We start from the raw sequence: 21,507 nt of genomic DNA on the forward strand, positions 1-21,507 counted from the left end.
ACCTGTCATTATTAAATATGCACATGTAGAGACGACGGTACGTCAACGTTACCACTGTGGGTTTTTGTGTAGTTGTAATAGGGGCGAGATTGCATCAAAAATGGGTAGCCTCATGTGCTGCCGTGTACTTGACCGGTCTAGTATTTATGACGATCTAGTGAAGGTTGGAAGAGCCTGGATGAGGACATCGCAAAGCAAGAGAACAGGGCCTAGTGTGAGTTTACATCAAACGACATTAAATGACGCCCCTAGCGGAAACGTCAAGAACTAAAATTTTCATACATTTTTTTTTAACGCGCTCACTAGTGAGAATTTGAGAACGTTTGATGTAAAAGCTTACATGGGCTGAGTGTAAGCACACTCAGCCCAATCACAGGAAAAATTACAACAATGCGACTTCTAAAACTAATGTTTGAACTTCATTTGAATGATTCAACATCGTTAGAGATCATAAACTGAGGCTAGTGAAGTTATAACAATACAATAATTAGACCTGTCACATAAACCATAAAAGAAACAGCTGGAATTGACTTTTTATAGCTAGTTATAGTCGTGGAACATTATGGTGGTTCTAAAGAAAGATTAGACATTAATTACGGAATTAGTATCATTATGTTCACACGCTTAGAAAAATTAATAAGGCACTGAAGTTTTTCTAATCACTGTAGTAGGTACTTGTAACACAAGTGGAACAAAACCGAGTGATGTATTGATGAAACAGACAGAAGCATTGGCATATTCTTCTGGAACGAATCATGTTCCAGAAGTGACACAGTTACAAAAACCTCAATTTTGTATTTCGACAAAAGCGTAGACAATACAGCCTCATCCGTTTCGAATTGATGTCTGGCTAGCTTAGACATTACTTAAACTTTATGTCCGTATTATGAAATGCCTGAATGAATGGTTAGTTGTCTTCCTCCCACACCACGGATCTAAGTAGGACAAAACCTTTTTAAAGGTCAATTTGTCAATTCAAAGAACTTCTTTAAAATGTTCAAAACAACTCTCTCTCTCTTTATTAAAATTTCTTAGAGTATAGAGTCGTTTCTCAAACTAAATCGTGGGTTCGATTCCGGCCTTAGGCAGTTCGATTTGTTTATAAAACTCTCTCTCTTTCTCTCTCTTTATGGGTAATTTTCGGACTCGGTTGTTGACTTTTAATCAAGTATCTTTTATCAGTGGACTCTAGGCACGTCAAGCGTAACGGTTTCACAGACATCATCTTATTTCAAGACAATACGGTTTCAAAGTCAACAGTTTATGTCTGGTGCTCTTATACATTTGTGTCTTCACAAAAACGTGTTTCATAGATTAAACTCCATTCTAAACTTCACTCATTAGTCATGTGAGATTGGCACTGTGTCAAAAGCAATTATCAGGTACCTGGTGGTACCAGTCATAGCAAATTGGGTCTCTTGACAAAGAGGTTAAGATTTGTCATTTAATTTTGGCGAAAGTGGACGAGTGGCTAATGGATTTCTACAGCACATCACACTATAATTTTTTGTTGCAAATTAGTACAACCATATAAGTTGCCAGTTGACACAGTGTCTTCATTGTCAATTTACTTTTTAGAAGTTTCCGAAAATTGGTGGAATGCAATCCGGAAAATGCTTAACAGAATCTAAAGGGCCCTCTAGCAAAAATAATAGTTAATAATCTTCCGATCAGCATATTACTTACATCCTACCTTAGTGAATTTAATTCTAATTAGATTATTCGCATGTTCGAGTTTTACAGTTACCTCTTTCACTTTCATGAAAGAAGGTGGTGTCTTAATCAAGTGATTATAAAAACAAAACATAGGATTAATCGCTTCGTAAAGTAAGCAACTAACAAGTCATAGCTAATAGTCAGTTGTACAACTTAATTATATCAACCTATCATATTACAGAATCATCAATTACATATTAATAAGGATTACGTTGGCAAGTTGAAATCTAAATAATTTTACGCCAATTTCTTTGAAAATTATTGAACTGATTTTAATTTTGTTTAACGGTTTTGTAGCATACTAGCTTTCCAACAGTGGCTTCGCTCGCGTGGACAATTTTGGTTGTTTGTTTTTTCAAATTCTTGCAAATTATCCAGACATAGCTTCCCGACCGCGTCTTTACGTGTGGATCACAAAGTTTCCTCCTTTATTATTTTTATCGAAATAAAACAGATACCTATTGACAATCACATTGCTGAGTTATCGTATTACTAAGATTGGTGTGTCTTCTCCATTATGTGCTAATTTTGATGACGTGTGTGCATTGAGAGAATGCTGATTTGTCTTTTGTTTCTTAACCTTACCTACGTGTTTTGGTTTGACAGTTTTAACCTGTGTGCTTACCATGAGTTTACGTTAGGTGTGCTCGCTAGCGACTGCGTAAAAAAATGACATTAATTGTATGACATATTGTGCAGCGCCCCTAGCGGCTACTTTCAAGAAACAAAATCTTCATAGAGATTTTTGACGTACTCGCTAGCGAGCACACCTAACGTAAACTCATGGTAGGTACACTGAACTTCTTCTGTAAAATTTTCCACTTTTTGAGTCTAGCTAGATAGTCTAACTCCTAATATTCAGATCTAAAGATGTGGCAGTTATTAATAACCGACAAAATGAAGAAGAACACACGCCTTCGTAATTTTACCAGGAATTTGAACCTGTAAAAAGGTAACGGACAATTTTGCGGTTTTCCTTAAGCACTAAATCGTGGGAAAATTCTTTAAATAAGTTACTGTTGACCTTTACTTTATCGGAGCGAAATCCTTGATGATGCTCATGAGAATGTGGATGAAATTGTTGCGTAAACTTGATTTTTGTTTTATTTAATACAGTTAATCGAAAACAGCATATCAGACTACATTTTTGATGCATAATTTAGTCCCTTTTCACAACTAGGTACATAACAAGTCGCAGTGTTTAGCTTGCCATGTTGTCCGTACTAGAAAGTGTAACATAGATAAAATTGACCTAATTGTTACACTTACATTAGGTAACTAACCTAACAGAACGAAGCATTGATAAGGGTACCGTTTCCAAAAGATAGAAACTTTCACGTCTCACTTTAGAGCTGTGGAATTTTTCAACAAATTCAATTACGCTAGTTCACAATAACTCAACTACATAGAAAACGGTGTGCAAACATAATAATCCAATTCTAGTAATAACCGTCAGTGACGATGAAGTTCGTGACCGACCATTGAGCGAGGATAAATACGATCTTCACGATTATTTGCGTTGCAGTTACGTGTTGCTCTAGTCGCTAGGTATTTTGTTCGCAAAATTAACTTCATGTTTCTGCTTAAGTTAACTTTTTTCCCCCGGGACAAACTTGACCTTCACTGGTTGGGTTTTATTGGCGGTCAAGCTGTAGATCCTGGCTACACAGGAGTTGTAGCGGTGGGAACGAGTCCCGTTTATGATTCTGCTTCTTTTGGGCAAACTAGCTGTATATTAGATGCATCTGCACTTTCTGCTGTGTCATTCAATAACAATAAAGGCTTTAGAATACTTGAAAATTAAATGGTATTCAGGTAGACTGAAGTTTAATTGTAATTTCATTGTTAAATCAAATATCAGGTTTTTACGCATCTTTTTGTGAATGTGCCATTGTCAAGGCTTTTTGTCCATGCTGTGAGATTTATAAGCACTCCAAATTGTACCATGTTTAATTAAGATTTACTTATTTAGAGGTTAAAGAAACTTTAAGTGATTATTAGTTATTTAAAAACACTTAAAAGACCTATCTGTTCTTCAAACATAAGAATTGAAAAGGATTATATCAGCACTTAATACCTACTCCTCAAACATCTGAACATTTGCATAATCTTGATATGTTTGTTTATTAAAGGTCAACTTTTGTTAGCTTTCTGGTGTTAGTGTAGCTGAATCTTTTGGTCAACGATACTTTTTCATTCAATCGACGTGACTGAAGCGCGACGTGATTTCGATGTTACTTTTCCACACAAATTCTAATTCTATTATTCCTAGTCATCCACCTTGCAGATTTTACATAATTAAGATTAGTATGTATGTAAATAAAGATTTGAATCGTCAGCTTCAAGGCCACCATTTTTATAGAAAAGTCACGTAGAGTATACGTCACTTTACACTTGCATCGGCATTTGTCCCAGATTTTTAAATTTTATTCTCATCTAATATTGATATTATAACATTGACTTAGCATTGAGTAGAGTTGGTTACCTTCTACGAATCATTAAAACTTATAATTGAAAATGTATTTACTTCATTAACACCCATTAAAACTAATTGATGTTTATTTTCCTAAACATCTTTTGCATTGAGTGAGACTTGAGTCCTCTAACATAAAACGGCGTTAAGGTCATCTCCTATTCTGTACAACGTAAAGAAACGGAAGTAAATGCTTGTAAGAGAATCTTTCTACTAAAATTATCATTTTCGGTTAAACATGGTAGGTCGTAGCAAAGCAATCATGACCTCGAATCGAAATCGAATGTCACATTGTCTACAGCAGGGGTGGCCAACTTGATTAGACATAAGATCTACTGTTTACTAACGAAACCCTGGGCGATCTAACAGTATTTATTGCCTTGCCACGATCGACTGGTTGGCCACCCCTGGTCTACAGGAATCTTCTTGTCTCCAACCAGAAAACATTTCAAATCTTTTCTAATCTAGGGTTTTAATAATTAATCGTAAATATTTAATGTTTAACAGCACGTGTAGTGACTCACGTAGCGATTATAATTGATTTTCCTTGCAACTCTGCCCGGAACGAAAATTTCGTGTAATCTTTGCTTGAAATGTTACACTGCTTTTGTAAATAGTAACGTGAATCGACTGCAATTTGAGTTAAATTGTAGGATTCATACGTGATATTAGGACCAGGTAAATGTTTTTCATCTTTGTTTAACTTAATTTTTGATGAACAAATAATTCTGAAACTTAAAACCAGAAAAGATAATGACATGGTGGTCACCATCCAGAGCGAGAGAAACCGACGTTAGTGAGGGCTTACCCTATTTTGGAATCCCATAAGGTTCCGAAATTCTGCAACCTATCTTGTTGAAGAATGAGGCTGGTTCTAGAAGTCTAAAAAAGGGCAGAGGGCAAGCTCCAGATTCAAAGAAAACTCATAAAGAGACCCACTTTCGCGCAGATCACTTTCCATCAGGTGAGATGCAGGCCAAGAACTTCCTTGGTATGGATTAAAAAAGAAACAATAAAATTCATACCGTCTGTGCGAGTCACTACACAGTCCACATCCCAAGAGTTTAATGGTTAATAAACTTTTATCTCTGGATTATAATGCGTCATCACAAGTCACAACTGACTTTCACAACCTCCTTTATCCGATGAGCTGATAACTCGTTTGCCTTGCCTTCACCGTAGTGCGTTTTGTTACTCTTGTTATATTTAACTGTTTTGTTTTGATCCATACATTTAATGGGTTCAACGGCTCGAAACAGCTGTTTACCATTTCGTAATCTACGGTTACTACATTTTTATTTTCCTCATATATTTTTCCTTGCAGATTCGGATTGTAGTATTTTTCTGTTGCAATTACATTCTCATTGACAAAGGTTGTAATTTGCACTCTATTTTAAAGCTAGAAAGAGGTGATTCTTTCTATGTTATATATAGTTAAAATTTTCTTTTTCTGCAAATTAGCACAACGACTTAACCATCTTATCTAAGTCTGTGGCCATCACAACAATTTTAACAGCATTGTTGTATTTCGCAGTTGGAAGTAAGATAGCCAGTTCCTCTGTGGTTGAGGATTCTGGGTGAAGCTCGCTTCCACCTTCAGCCTATGAATAAAATAAAAGTTATTACCTTGATGTGATGTCGTCTGTACTTAGAATTTCATACAAACCTGGAAGTACTATGTTAACATCAATAAGGTCCATGGTTTCAATTGCATCACAATCTGCTTATTCAGTGCAATCATCTTCGTCTCAGAATTCCATTAGAATCCTAACAACCACTAAATTGACATCTCGAATGCTTCCTCGTTTGCTAACCAGATGTCATTAGGTCAATATTGCGTTCACTTGAAGCTCAACCAGTTCACCGCAATGATCAGGAAGCGATATGTGGGTATATGGCACAAACTAGCGTGGACAATGGGAAATTACACCATTGGATGGATGTGGTTTATGTGGGCAAATGCTTGCAACAGTTCTCACAATACTTGTAACTGTACTAGCCTCGTTGAATAAAGGACTAAAACTAAAGCATCTTTTTCTAAAGATGCTTAGTTAGGTTATGGGACCTTATGCATATCCATAAGAAACTGTTGCTGAGTTGTTACCATGCAGTTTGTTGAAAATTATTCTTACATAATAGTTTATTTGACCTCTTAAGAACTTGAACATTATGTCATACATGTATGGGTTTATTATGTATGATAGGTAGGTACTTAAACTATGCCACAACTAGTTCTACATATATTATGTTTGATCAAAAGGGCTAAAGACGTAATAAGAATCTGCGCATTAGATGGAGGGCACGTTAAGCCAAAGAAATATCATCCTTATCCCTTACACTTACGTTCTTCGGAAAACATGTATATTCTTTTCATGGTTGTCTTCATGTGTAGTTCTGTGTGACTTATTTGTTCATCATCATCATCATAATTTCAGCTACAGGGCGTCCACTGCTGTACGTAGCGCGTAGGCCTTTCCTAAAGATTCCCACATCGCCCGGTTGGTAGCGGCCTGCATCCAGCGCCTTCCTGCTACCTTTATGAGGCCGCCCGGTCCTCATTTATTTATTCCTTATGATGCAATTCAAAGATGCCAAATAGTCGGCCGTTTGGTGTAGTGGTTCGAAACGGACTACTATTCCGGAGGTTGCGGGTTCGATTCCCGCACAGTACAAACATTTGTGTGCATGAACATATTTGTTTGTATTGGACTGGGTGTTTTCTATGTATAATATGTATGTATTTACAAAAAAAAAAAAAAAGTATTTAAGTATGTTTATATCCGTTGTCTAGTATCCATAGTACAAGCTTTGCTTAGTTTGGGACTAGAAGCGCAGTGTAAAATGTCTAAGGATATTTATTATTATGTTTGTACGCTTTGGAGCTCACGGGTCAAAAGTGGCCCGGTCCTTTAAAGGCTTATTTATTATTATTATTTTTCTAAATTTTCATATCTCAGCTCGGGGCTGGTATTTTTTAAAAATCATTTACGGGCGTTGCCAAGTGAATGATTTTATTAATTTGTTGTTTCTGCTAAATCTGGTGTAATTGTAGAGTCATCCTGAAGGAAGCGGCGTACTATTCGGCATGTATTTAAGATAGCTGCTTTTTGCATGGTAATATAAGTGTGTTCTGGGAGTTCTAGTAGTTGTATGCTGTGATGCAAGTGTTTTGGTATTACCCCGGTACTAGAGAGCACCAGAGGCACAATATATACTTTTGTAGTGTGTGTGTAGCATGTAACAGTATTAGTATGTATAAATATCGATTATCCCTATTTAATCATTCATTAATAAACTGAGATAGCTAAGAAGAAGTTGTTTACTTTATGCTCCCGAGCTCCCATCCTTACATGGCGACCCTGCCATTTTTGGAGGTCTGCCGGAGTTCGGTCGGGCGAAACATAAAGAACGATTATTATTAGTAAAAAGTGAAGTAAATCAAGTAAATTCAGTGAAAATGTGCCGGTCTAATATAGAAAAAGACGAGGTGTTTTTGACCCAAAATTCCTCAGGGTCAAATGCTACAGATTACCATATTTCCAATATAAGTATCGTGCTGACGCTGATATGCACCATGCTGGCGATTGCTGCACTATTTGGACTGTACTTGATATACAAGAGGTGCCACCACGGCTGGATCCGTAACGAGATTTTGGCGCAAAACTTAAGGCGATCCTGTCGCCTCCCGTCCCTTCGACGACCGACCCGGGAGCCTCGCGTGTGCTTCAACTGCCAACGCCGTCAGGACCCAGTGTGCACAAAATGTGAAAGTGTTTAAGTGAATCGGTAAGAAACAACTTTTCATTGATTATATTATCAGGTGAATAAAGTGTTAAAATAACTTTTTTTTTGTGGTTTTGCTCGTCAAAGTGAAAATAATGAACAATAAATAAACTTTACATAATATTTACTAGTATTTAACAATAATCATGTGTAATAATCTTTTTAAAATATATTTATTTTGCGTAATCGAATGGCTGAAGAAATAAAGAATATATGTGCTAAACTCAAAAACATTAAAGATAACCTTATAAAATTAAGTTATGCTAAAAGAACTAAAGATAATTTACAACGAAAATTAAATGAGGCCAGTCAATTACGCAATGATTTTGACGAATGTATGTTAGTAATATTAGATGAAATTAAGTTAAGTAACATAAAAGGTAAAGTTCTCGAAGAAGTACAATCATATTGCGATTTATTTAAAGAGATTTATGAACAAATAGAACATTTTTGTGCCCAAGCTGAGTGCACTGTCGTAAATACTGAAAATACTGCGACACAGAGCACCATGGCTACTTTTGATTTTAAAACTGCGGTATCATTACTGCCGGTTATGACTGGTGAGGAGGCTGTCACCAAATCCTTGATTGACGCCATAGAGCTATATGGCCCCACACTCGAAAGTGCAGGTAAGAAAATGTTAATTAATTTTGTGTTAAAAACACGTCTGAATGAAAGTGCTAAATTACGCTTATCAGAGTCGTACGATAACTATGAAACTTTAATAAACGATATGCGAGACCACTTGCTTACCAAGAAATCAAGCACTTCCATTCATAACGAGTTATTAATGATGCGACAAAACGGAATGTCAATTGATAAGTACGGTAGTAAAATAGAGGAGTTGTTTGTCAATTTGACAATATCACAATCCGACGGTAATCAAGCGGCACACAAAATATTGCGACCTTTAAATGAAAAACTGGCGATAAAGAGTTTTACCGACGGCTTGCGTAACCGTCAACTAAGTACCATTTTATCAGCCAGAAATTATTCTTCCTTAAAAGACACAATACGTGCGGCGAAAGATGAAGAAGCTTCGTGCAGTAGTCAAAATTCAGAGGCCACAGTATATTTTGGTCAAAGAGGACGATCAAACTATCATAGGAATCACAGAGGTAACAGAGGTAGTTATAGGGGTAACTTTAGGGGTTACTCAAGAGGTTATGGCAATACTTCGTTTTCACGGGGTAACCAAGGAAATGGTTTTGCCAACCAATCACGAAGTCGAGGTATAGAACAGCCACGCGGAAATTATGGCTATAGGCAAAATAGGCCTTTCCGCGGCGGTAGACAAAATAGGTCTTTTTATCGCGGTCATAGTGTTCATTATATGAATAACGACAACAATAATTTAGTCGATAACACCGTTCAAACTTCGACATCAAACCAGGGTTCAGAAATAGAAAGTAATACATTACAACAGTTTTTTCGATAATAATTTCATATTCCAGATCCTTTGTATTTCTTCTTTTAATTCTGAATATTTGTGGATTTTATCTGATATGGATTTTTTCAAATTGTGTGTGTTAGGGACGGCTATATCTACCTACTAGGTAAGCAATTTTGTTATTTTTGTCTACTATGGTGATGTCTGGTCTGTTACAGTATATTGTTTTATCGGTTAATATGGCGCGGTCAAAATATAATTTGTGACTGAGGCTCTCTAGGACCGCTTTAGGTGTATATTGATAATATGGTTCTACTTTAGGGGGCAGTAATTTATATTTAATAGCAAGTTTTTGATGGACATAGTATGCGATTTGATTGTGTCGGTGAGTATAATCGTTTTGGGTCAAAACTGGACATGCGTTAATTATATGCTGTATGGTTTCTGGTTGTCTATGACATTTCCTGCATCGATCATCTAGTGCACTTGGATCTTTGATTATGAATTTCCTATAATTTTTGGTTTTTACTACTTTATTATTATTATGTTTGTACGCTTTGGAGCTCACGGGTCAAAAGTGGCTTGCGTGGGGATACAGATCCAACACGTAGAGGCCGTTTTAAGCGCAAAATAATCGACAAAAGTGAAAGTGGTGCACATGCTGGATCTAGTCTCTGACTATATCATGGGATGTAGCCAGAGACCATCCCCAGCCTGTGCACAGGAGCTATTGCAGTTATTGGAGAATGGACTAGGGTTATGGATGAAGGATGGATGGACTGTTACTGGGCTATGGATGGAGACTACGGGACACCTGCCTGGTTCATAGTCTCAGACTGAAAAAATGGCAGGCGGTGACTAGCCAGCGACTAAATGGGCCCCCCCTGGCGTCATGGGTCGTATAGACCGGACTGAGGGGCAACATTGGCGTCTGCCAGCTCAGGGGTGTAGAGAGGTGTGCTGCGCTTTCTCCGAAGTTACTCGCGGCGTTATGCCCTTTAACACTTCCACCCCTGGAGCATATAGCTCTAGCGACTCCACTCTGGCCGGCCGGTTAAGGCAAGCCAGAGGTGAAAGTCCTGCAGACCCTCTCGGATTCCACTTCGGCAAGCCGAAGACGAGGGTCTTGACCGACTCTCGGGAGCACTCGGATTAACAACTGGCCCCGTGGTGTCGCTACTCACCAACAGCTCGCCACAAAGCTGCCCTGCGGGGCTTATTATTATTATTTTCTAGTTTTTATTTTTTCTCCATTCTTTTATAAATAAAAGTCTGTCTGGGTAGTTAACCTATTACGCGGACCTCAGTCAAGCGAAATAGGATGTAAGGCAGTAGTCGTTAAATTAGAAGATAAGAATTTCCTAGTAATTCGGCAGGTGTTTAGGATAGTGGCTTTTTGTAGAGTGTAAATTATACTGGGTGGCATGTTGAGGACCTCAATGCTTCTGTTTAGACTTTGCGGTATTATTCCGGTCGAGGATAGAACTATTGGTATAATAAATATATTTTGTGCTTGCCACTGAGTTCTCAGCTCAATGGCAAGGTCGCGGTATTTGGAGATTTTTCCTGATATTGTGGATTGTAAATTGTGGGTATTCGGTATGGCAATATCTATTAAGTAGACTGTTTTGTTGGTTATATCAAATAGTGTTATGTCCGGTCTATTGAAATGGATAGTTTTATCTGTTATAATTGTGCGATCCCAGTAGAGTTTACATTCTTTATTTTCTAGAATAGTAGATGGTGAGTATTTGTAATATGGAACTTTTTTGAGGATGAGCTTATTTGCGTGTGCTAGGTGTTGGTGTATAATTGAGGCAACCTGGTCGTGTCTGTGCTTGTAATCGGTTTGAACAAAAGCTTTACAGGCGCCTGTGACGTGCTGGATAGTTTCGGGTGCACTGTTACAGTATCTACATAAGTCGAAGGTAAGTTCTTTTGTTATGTATTTTCGGTAATTTCGTGTTGCAATAACCTGGTCTTGAATAGCTATCATAAATGCTTCGGTCTCCGGGAAGAGTTCACCGCGCTTCAGCCATGCGTTCGACTTATCTTTGTCGACGAATATCTGGCTGAGGTCGGCTTTATGTCTTCCATGGAGCTGTTTCTGCGCCCACGCATTCAGCTTTTCCTGTTTTTCAGTGATGTGTTGATTTGGTTGGGGGTTCGTGTCAGATAGATTTAATGGGGTAAGTTTTTTGTCTATTGTAACCACAGCCGTGTGGAGTTTCGAGTGCTCAGATTTTGAGTGGAAGTATTGCCGGAGAGTACCAATCTGTTTATTGTGTAGATTAGTTATGTCGATTATTATTATTATTATTATTCGAGTCAGCACCATCCAGTCAGATTTTCAAGATTATTATTCGAGTCAGCACCATCCAGTCAGATTTTCAAGAAAACGTGACTCATCAAAGTTTTACTTCTCGAAAATATGCATGGTGTTGTAATCACGTAATATAATAATATGCTAAATGTATGTTTGTATGCACCAAGGCAAGACGTGTTATGCTGATTGGGAACTGGATTTCCTGATGAATATGAAAGAATCCGAAAAATTACTATCTTTATCAAATGTTATTACTTATCACCAAAAAAAAGTGGCAGCTCAAGAATTTTGGAACCATTCATACATTTTGCGATTAAAAAAATTTTTTTTTCGTTCATAGGACAAAACACAGAAAGTAGACAGACATAATGTAGAATAATCATAAGATTAGTGACCTTTATTGTCTTATTAATTTAATTTCAATGAAATAACTTAATACTTATTGTAATCCTTGTGTATTGATTTTGAGATATTCGTCGTCGTTTCAGCCGAAAGACGTCCACTGCTGGACAAAGGCCTCCCCCAAGGATTTCCACAAAGACCGGTCCTGCGCCGCTTGCATCCAGGTACTTCCCGCGACCTTCACCAGATCGTCGGTCCACCTAGTGTGTGTTGCCAGTGATGGTGTATGGCTCTGAGACGTGGTCGCTTACTATGGGCCTCATAAGAAGGCTCAAGGTCACCCAAAGAGCGATGGAGCGTGCTATGCTCGGAGTTTCCCTGCGTGATCGAATCAGAAATGAGGAGATCCGTAGGAGAACCAGAGTGACTGACATAGCCCGCAGAATCGCTAAAATCAAGTGGCAGTGGGCGGGGCACCTAGCTCGAAGAGCTGATGGCCGCTGGGGCAGAAAAGTTCTTGAGTGGCGACCACGAGCTGGAAGACGTAGCGTGGGCAGGCCTCCCACTTTGAGATATTATCTCTATTATTTTCCAACAACTGGATTTTTTTAATAAATAAAAAAATATAAAGATTTAATCTTGGCCATCGTGTTTCAAGCAATTAAGTCACAATTATTTCCACGCAATGCCTGACTGATCTTACGCAGGAAAGTGGGAAAGGCCAGTTACTACTAAGCAAAATTAATCTGTCATCAAACTAAAAGGCCTCCAGATATCAGTAATAATATACTACCATCAATATTACTGTCATTCCTTCCTTGTAATGCCATTCTAAATCTCCTTACTTATTCCAACCACCATACTGAGCAAGTGGTACCTACCTAAGATAGTACATAATGAACGAAATTACATCAACGTAATTTTTAATAACTTAAAAAAATCGAATTACTTGAGGTGGGAACCGAACCCAATAGTTTTAGATGTAACTGTTAGCACTCGCGTGCACGGGTGACTTTTGTCACCGTATCTGTTTCGTCACTCATACCTGGTCCATGGAGGTGCGCGCACGTAGCGACATGACAGTGAAATAAACTTTTTTGTCACCTCCAGAGATGGAATTGTGTAAAGCTATCTTTATCAGAATTTGACAGTTCATAACGTACGATTATTCTGTCAAACGCTTTATTCAACTGATTTTATCGTACGTTATGAACTGTCAAATGATTACGATTGCTTTACAAGATTCCACCTCAGGTGCCAAAAAATTCGCTGCGAAAAAAGTCACCCTTTAACGCTAAAAATTTTAATAACTACTTCAATGTAATGTTTACAGCTGATAGTGTCTGGTCCGCTTTATTGAAACCAAAGTGTCCAAGGTCGAACTGTCCCTACAGACATGGCTGCCCGAAGGTTGTTGGACCCAAGGCCACTGAACTGAAGACCCCCGTTACTGGTCGCTATTGATTTATCTGGGACTGGGACGCAGTTTGCCGATGGGATTTATTCGTATCTTCGTAAATATCTACAGGGCATGAGCCAATAGACTTCAGCAAATGAAAGCTTGGGGTACCTATCCACAATAATGAAAATGTAGGAGTATTTTTTAAAAGTCGAGAAAACGTTTGAAAGGTTTTAGAGCCGATGGTATGTCAAGAAAAAGCGGCATTTAAACTCTGGGTCTTATTTAGTCGCAATAAGTGCGATTCAGCATCAAAATTGTATAGTTTGACGTGCTGTGTCTGTAAGTACTTTTGTAGTTCTGTAACTTCTGTACCTACTGGATGGAAACATTGTACAGACGACTGTTTTGACCGCACCTTTGTGTCCAATTGTGTGGGATTAGTTTAGTAGAACTCATTCCTCCTTATTACAAAAAAGTTAAACCTGAGACGAACTCTGGTTTTAAATGACATTTCCATACTAAATGTCTAAAGAGTCTAACTTTTTGTAATAAGAGGGCATTATCTTCTGGTAATTTTAGTCATTTACCCTTGCGGTAAAAAAAGAAAGGGAAAATAAACTTCAAACGTCTCAAATGTGTGGAGGAATACTTTACAAACTATGCTTTCGTTTCGTTTTCGTCATCATGATGACGGTCTTAATAGGTTTACGTTCAGCTGGTTAGGTCCTCGTGGCGCACGTGACGCGATGCACCTCAAGTGCATACTCGTGATACAAATTGTGAGTTATTAACAGCCATGGTTGGTTTGAATCTGTTGATATAGCCTTCGGTTTCCCTTGAGTACCTACGATTTAGGGCCAGAGCATCCATTCTCTAATCCATCCATCCTGGATGGTAGTTGGTTACTCTTTCATGCTTGAATCACTGAACCGATTTAAGCCTATGTTATTCCCTGGGCCGCAAACTTGTCTCTTTACCTTTCATCTAAATCATTTTAGTTGTTCAAGCATGAAAGAGTTACATCCGTCCATCTATCCTAGATCCTGGAGACATAACATCTAGGATAGTTTTAACCTAGGGTTTAAAGGGGGACACGTCTAGCAATAAACTGTTTTTGTGACAGCAAAATTCACGCAGCATCAGGAAATGATTTCATAAATGCTTATAAATTAAGCGGATGAAATCAGGCGAACACGTTGTACAATTTAGTTATTAGTTATAATAGTACAAAGTAAAATGCAAATCGGTAAGGTATTTTATGACTTGTGTTTAACGCTAATTATGTGGTCAAATGGTTGTATGGAAATCAACAAGACGGCTAATGACTCAACAGGTCATCAATATTGTAAGAAGTATAAAATCTTATTTATTTGCGACACTTAGCATACCATTGTCTTAACAAATTAATACTTAATCAACATAATACATTCAACATCAAATAAACCGCACCTTCCGCGACGCGAACTTTAAAGATTTTCTTCTGACACAAGCATGGTGCCCCAACAATATTGGTGTTATTATTTGAAAGCCCAATAAATATCCTTGAAGAAAAACACATTTAATTTCTAAATAAATGATTATCATATACCTACCATAAATGTGACTTGAAAAGAGACCTCACTTTGGGCTCACCTCTGGGATCAATTAGACCAAATTTTATGGTTATAAAACCAAATAATGATCACACGTGTCCTCTTTAACAGATGGATACCGATTAATCCCAACTTAACAGTTTTATAGCCATAAAAGTTGGCTCAAGCGTAATAACCTATTTTTTGAAGAAGTGACTCTGGATCCTTCTAAAGACACATTTTTGGGGTAAAAAACTTTCCTTAAATGAAATGAAGTTTAGAACTAGGCTTTTAAATGGTGCCAATATTGGTGGGAAGTGGGGATGCATACGTTTGAAAGTGCTTGTTGTGGGAGGTGCGATTTAATTGATGTTGAGTGTAGTTAAAGAAATTAATAGTTTGGCATTATTAAGGCCGGGTAGCAGAGAAAATGGCGAAAATGAGGTTTTCATTTTTCATTTTTGAGGTACTAAACAGTAAAATTAAAGGCTAAGATTTTTATTGGGCATAGTTGAGGATATATTCTAGGGCTATTAACGGATGGAAACACGATTTGATGAAGTTGACTCGATAGAATATATTCCCAAAGTTACCTCTATTCGTTTTCTATTTATGGTTTTATTTTTAAAATAAGCGATTTGAGATTCTAAATCTTTTACTAAACTAAAGTTCAGAAATAACTTGAGGGCTTTTAACGGATGAAATTTTTATATTGCGTCTTATTTAGTTACTATGTTAAAAAATGTGGAAAAAATCGTCCATGACGGCTTGGACAATCTCAATCAGTCGCGCGGTGGCGCTTACGGAGGACGGACGCGTGTCAGTTTTTTGGCCGTGACAGTTCGCGATTTGTCAATTGTTTTGACAATGATGACTTTGATGATTCACAGTATAATAATATCAGTGTTACTGGAGAAAGCTTAAATTTTTGATAATTAAGAATTATCAATTTTGTCTACCTATTGAAATTTAAATCGTTCGCATCCTTTTAAACGAAGACTCTACTCATGATACATAGTACATTCCTCAAATATGAGACAAAACCAATGAGTTAAAATTGCATTTTAATAGTACCTACATACAATCGTCTTACACTCTTTAGAAGAGCACACTAACACAAATAAATAATAAAAAATACTGTCTAAGGTCTGTAGCTAAAGGTCTAAGCTGTAAGATAGAAGAATCTTCTAGCTAAAAAGATGGTAGATGCAGCAGATGTCAACGGATTTAAAACTGGAGTTCAAATGACTCCTTGTAGACTTGAGTCTCTAGAGCGTCCCTTCCTCCACCATGCGTAAGAATGTTTCAAAAATACTGTCTAAGGTCTGTAGCTAAAGGTCTAAGCTGCAAGATAGAAGAATCTTCTAGCCAAAAAGATGGCAGATGCAGCAGATGTCAACGGATTTAAAACTGGAGTTCATGTGACTCCTTGTAGACTTGAGTGTCTAGAGCGTCCCTTCCTCCACCATGCGTAAGAATTTTCAAAAAAATACTGTCTAAGGTCTGTAGCTAAAGGTCTACGCTGCAAGATGGAAGAATCTTCTACCCAAAGAGATGGCAGATGCAGCAGATGTCAACGGATTTAAAACTGGAGTTCATATGACTCCTTGTAGACTTGAGTCTCTAGAGCGTCCCTTCCTCCACCATGCGTAAGAATGTTTCAAAAATACTGTCTAAGGTCTGTAGCTAAAGGTCTAAGCTGCAAGATAGAAGAATCTTCTAGCCAATAACTTTAAAACTATAATTTGAACGAATTTTGCTATTAGTGGACAAATTTCTGCTCACGATGGACTAATTATCTGCTATACTCTCGACTCTCTAGAGCACAACATTTATAAAAAATTTGCTGCGGTAATGCACTCCAGGTAACCATGTGTGATGCTCATTGCTCATAGTGATTTTCGATACAGAGCCCCGTACATACGTTATACATAAATTATGGAAAGAAAACACCCAGACCAATACAAACAAATATGTATGCAATTTTAGTATGATATTTTTATTTATTAATAAACAAAACGACTGAACAAAATTGATGCGTGTACTGATTAATGTAATTAACCACATGCAAAGCTTTGTGAATTGCAACAACTATAATTTATTATCCAAGCTCTAAATAATCGCTACTACGAGTAACTGATCATAAAATGTTTTTCCAATCGCTCAAGCTCCCGAGGATCTACCGATAGGTCGGGTGACGTAATCTTGAAATTCTTTTAGCCGGCGCGGAACTTCCGGAAGGTCGGGTGACGCCACGCCTCTTTGAACCGTGTTTACTTTGGCAGTTATATTCTATATTTATTCAATTCTAAAATATAGGTATTCCCAAAAATTTTGAAAGTTGTTTTAATTTGTATCACTTGGATATGATTTGTATTAGAAAGTGCTGTGAGTGTGACGCTTGAACGGAAGGAAGTCAACCTAACCTAACCAACTACGTATTTCTAAACTGCGTATTTCTATACTGTGTAGCCGCGAGAGCTCTTTGGCGCGCTGTCTTCGGCGAAGTATTGCGCGCGCAGATTTTGACAGCGCGAAATACCTACTTTAGCAGAAATACCAAGCCTTAATGAAATAGGCTAATTACACATTAATTTTGGTCATCTAGCTAGAGTCGAAAATAAAGAAGAGATCGCTAGTCGTGCACAGATTTAAGTAAAGCAAACAAACGAAATAATTGAAACTTGTATTATTTCCGTTTAAATTGTTTAAGGCTTGGTATTTCTGCTAAAGTAGGTATTTCGCGCTGTCAAAATCTGCGCGCGCAATTCTTCGCCGAAGACAGCGCGCCAAAGAGCTCCCGCCACAATTTCCAGCTACATAGTATAGAAATACGCAGTTGGTTAGGTTAGGTCGACTTCCTTCCCTTCAAGCATCACACTCACAACACTTTCTAATACAAATCATATCCAAGTGATACAAATTAAAACACCTTACAGACTTTTTGGGAATATATTCTAGAATCGAATAAATATGAAATATAACTGCAGAAGTAAACACGGTTCAAAGTGGCCGTGGCGTCGCCTGACCTTCTGGAAGTTCTGCGCCGGCTTAAAGAATTTCAAGATTACGTCACCCGACCTATCGGTAGGCCCTTGGAAGCTTGAGCGACTGGAAAAACATTTTATGATAAGTTACTCTTAGTAGCGATTATTTAGAGCTTGGATAATAAATTATAGTTGTTGCAATTCACGAAGCTTTGCATGTGGTTAATAACATTAATCAGTACACGCATTAATTTTGTTCAGTCTCTTTGTTTATTAATAAATAAAAATATCATACTAAAATTGCAGAAACATATTTGTTTGTATTGGTCTGGGTGTTTTCTTTCTATAATATGTATGACGTATGTACGGGGTTCTGTATCGAAAATTACTATGAGCATCACACGCGGTTACCTGCTTACCTCTGTGCACTCATGGGAGTTTAAGCAGAGGTCCCTAGAGTTTGACTTTGAGCTTTGTTTATAGTCATTACGAAGCAGACTGATGGGAAACTGCACTGTCTTGAATTCGAAAGGGCAATTTGACGGTGTTAGGGGAATTCTAGGAATAAATACAGAGTCTCCTCATTGAGATTGAGACATTTCAATTTGAGATTTCACTTGACATTGAACACAATCTGACATGGAGTTTTCAAACACTTGTAAAAATAAAAAGTAATTAAATCAAAGGCACTAAGTAGTATTGATATCAACTTCGAAGAAAATGACTGCCAAAATTACTTTCTACCCGTTCCACACGTCTTTCATGAATTATATTAAGGAATTGTTAAGCTAAATTTCAAGTAGATTGAACCAAGGAATCACTTTGTCCCATACAAACTTTGCCCCCTTTTTTCACCCCCTTCATTTCATGACCCCATTTCGGAAAATCTTTTCTTATGAGATGCCTACGTCATACAAAGAACACACCTTCCAACTTTGAGGTCTCTACGATATCCGTCAGTCATTTAGGACAAAGCATTTTCATTAGTTGTCCAATACTCTATCGTTCCAGGTATGTCATTGACAGGAGGGCGCTACTATCTTAATGGGTTATTCATTAGTCCCAACTTTATGCCACTTGACATTTCAGAATCGTTTGACTTTAGATACCTAAGTGATTTGATATTCGGAGTCTTTTAATGAAATCAAGTTCTGAAATAACTTGAGGTGTTGTACCCGATCAAGCTTTTCATTGCAGGACAGTTAAATGGTTTTATTATTAGTTTCTTCTCTAAGTCTTAATTTGTCAGAGTAGGTAAAGGCTCCATGAGAGCAAAATTTAGCATTATAATATAGTTTTTAATTTTTTTCTTGAAATATTTGACGCCTTGTAATCTCTCGTTAATATAGGTCCACACAAATAAATAATGTTTGACTTCGACTTAAATAATTATGCTCTTATAAATAAACTAGGTTTCCGCCCGCTGCTTCGCCCGCGTGGAATTTTTCGGTTTTTAATAACCTATTACACTCAGATATAATGTGGCTTTCTATTGGTGAAAGATTTTTTTAAAATCGGTTCAGTAGATCCCGAGATTACCCCTTACAATTTTTAACAAATATACAAACACACAAACTTTACCTCTTTATAATATTAGATATAGATAGGTAATTTGAAACCCTATTTTGTTTTATTATTTTTTTTATTTTAAATATTTCACAATCCAAACTAATATTTACTGTAAGTAAATGCTAAATAGTAAATATTAGTTTGGATTGTGAAATATCCTACTAATATTATAAAGGCGAAAGTTTGGGTGTCTAGATGTCATGATGTCTGGATGTTTGTTACTCTTTCACGCAAAAACTACTGAACGGATTTTGTTGAAACTTCACAGTATTATTGTTTATAACCCAGATTAACATTATGACGATATGTGGCAAATAAATTTCAATAAATAAATAAGACGTGTCTAAAAAGCGCCATCTATCGTCATTGGTTAAAATCTACAGCACTGGACAAACTACGGTATGACGTTCGTAAATATTCATTCGGGGGAAGCCGTGAAACGCCATCTATCAACAACGAAGTAAAACATCATATCTAACGGGGGTAAAACGAAGTCGCGGGCTGCCGCTAGTTTATAATAGGTAGCTTTCCCTCCGCAACCTTATTGGTATTCCATGTATGTGTCTTTTAACTGATTTCTGTTAAACATTTCATGTAAAATTTGTCCAGTTATAACTCTATTTACATCTGCATCTGTAAGCAAGGATTCATGTTCTCCAGCCCAGATGCCGAGTACAGAATCGTCTTTCAGTGACGTGCAGCTGCCCCTATGTTTGACCTAATTTTTAATATTTATTTGTGTCATTGTGCTCTTCTAAAGAGTGTAAGACGATTATATGTAGGTACTATAAAAATGTAATTTTAACTCATTGGTTTTGTCTCATATTTGAGGAATGTACTATGTATCATGAGTAGGGTCTTAGTTTAAAAGGATGCCAACGATTTAAATTTCAATAGGTAGACAAAATTCATAATTCTTAATTATCAAAAATTTTAGCTTTCTCCAGTAACACTGATGTTATTATACTGTGACTCATCAAAGTCACCATTGTCAAAAATATTGACAAATCGCGAACTGTCACGACCAAAAAACTGACACGCGTCCGTCCTCCGTAAGCGCCACCGCGCGACTGATTGAGATTGTCCAAGCCGTCATGGGCGATTTTTTCCACATTTTTTAACATAGTAACTAAATAAGAGCCAATATAAAAATTTCATCCGTTAAAAGCCCTCAAGTTATTTCTGAACTTTAGTTTAGTAAAAGATTCAGAATCTCAAATCGCTTATTTAAAAAATAAAACCATAAATAGAAAACGAATAGAGGTAACTTTGGGAATTTATTCTATCGAGTCAACTTCATCAAATCGTGTTTCCATCCGTTAATAGCCCTAGAAAATATCCTCAACTATGCCCAAATAAAATCTTAGCCTTTAATTTTACTGTTTAGTACCTCAAAAATGAAAAATGAAAACCTCATTTTCGCCATTTTCACTGCTACCCGGCCTTAATAAATAACATAGCATGCCAACATACGTGTGTTATAACAACTTAACGAGCACATTCAACAAACCTAGCAATTTGCCATCGCATTCGTGCGGGCGTAATCTGAAGACGCCTTGGTATCCAGTATTCAGACTCTAGGACGAGTGAAATTGAAACTCGTGTACTAATATGATTGTCATTGACAATCTGAGTGGGTGAGACAAAACTGAGTGGGTGACCTTTTTTGGCAACTTAGTAATATTTTTTTTTTTTTATGTAATGTCTTTATTGCCTGAATCTGTGGTTGTCAAAATAAAATTATTTTCTTTCTTCTTTCTTCTTTCTGATGGTCTATAATAAGAATTGCGTCCATTCGCATCTGATTGGCGAGTTGATAGGGGTCAACTGACGGGACATTGCGAGGTGCCTCCATTACACGGTCACGCTTGCCCGTCCATGCGCGGACGAGAGTCCGAGACGTGATATCTGTGGGACAAGGACTCGTTGTTTACTATAAGAACGTGCA

The 21,507-nt window shown here is 37.3% G+C and overlaps 1 protein-coding gene across 2 annotated transcripts in view; it reads left to right on the plus strand.

Moving 5' to 3' along the window:
* The window catches only part of LOC135079940 (uncharacterized), a 100,899-nt gene that overhangs the window by 32,596 nt on the left and 46,796 nt on the right, over positions 1–21,507 (plus strand). The gene's annotated exons all lie outside the window — the stretch shown is intronic.

This window comes from Ostrinia nubilalis, chromosome 2, assembly GCF_963855985.1.
Source record: "Ostrinia nubilalis chromosome 2, ilOstNubi1.1, whole genome shotgun sequence".
In the NCBI taxonomy this organism is placed as follows: Eukaryota; Metazoa; Arthropoda; class Insecta; order Lepidoptera; family Crambidae; genus Ostrinia; species Ostrinia nubilalis.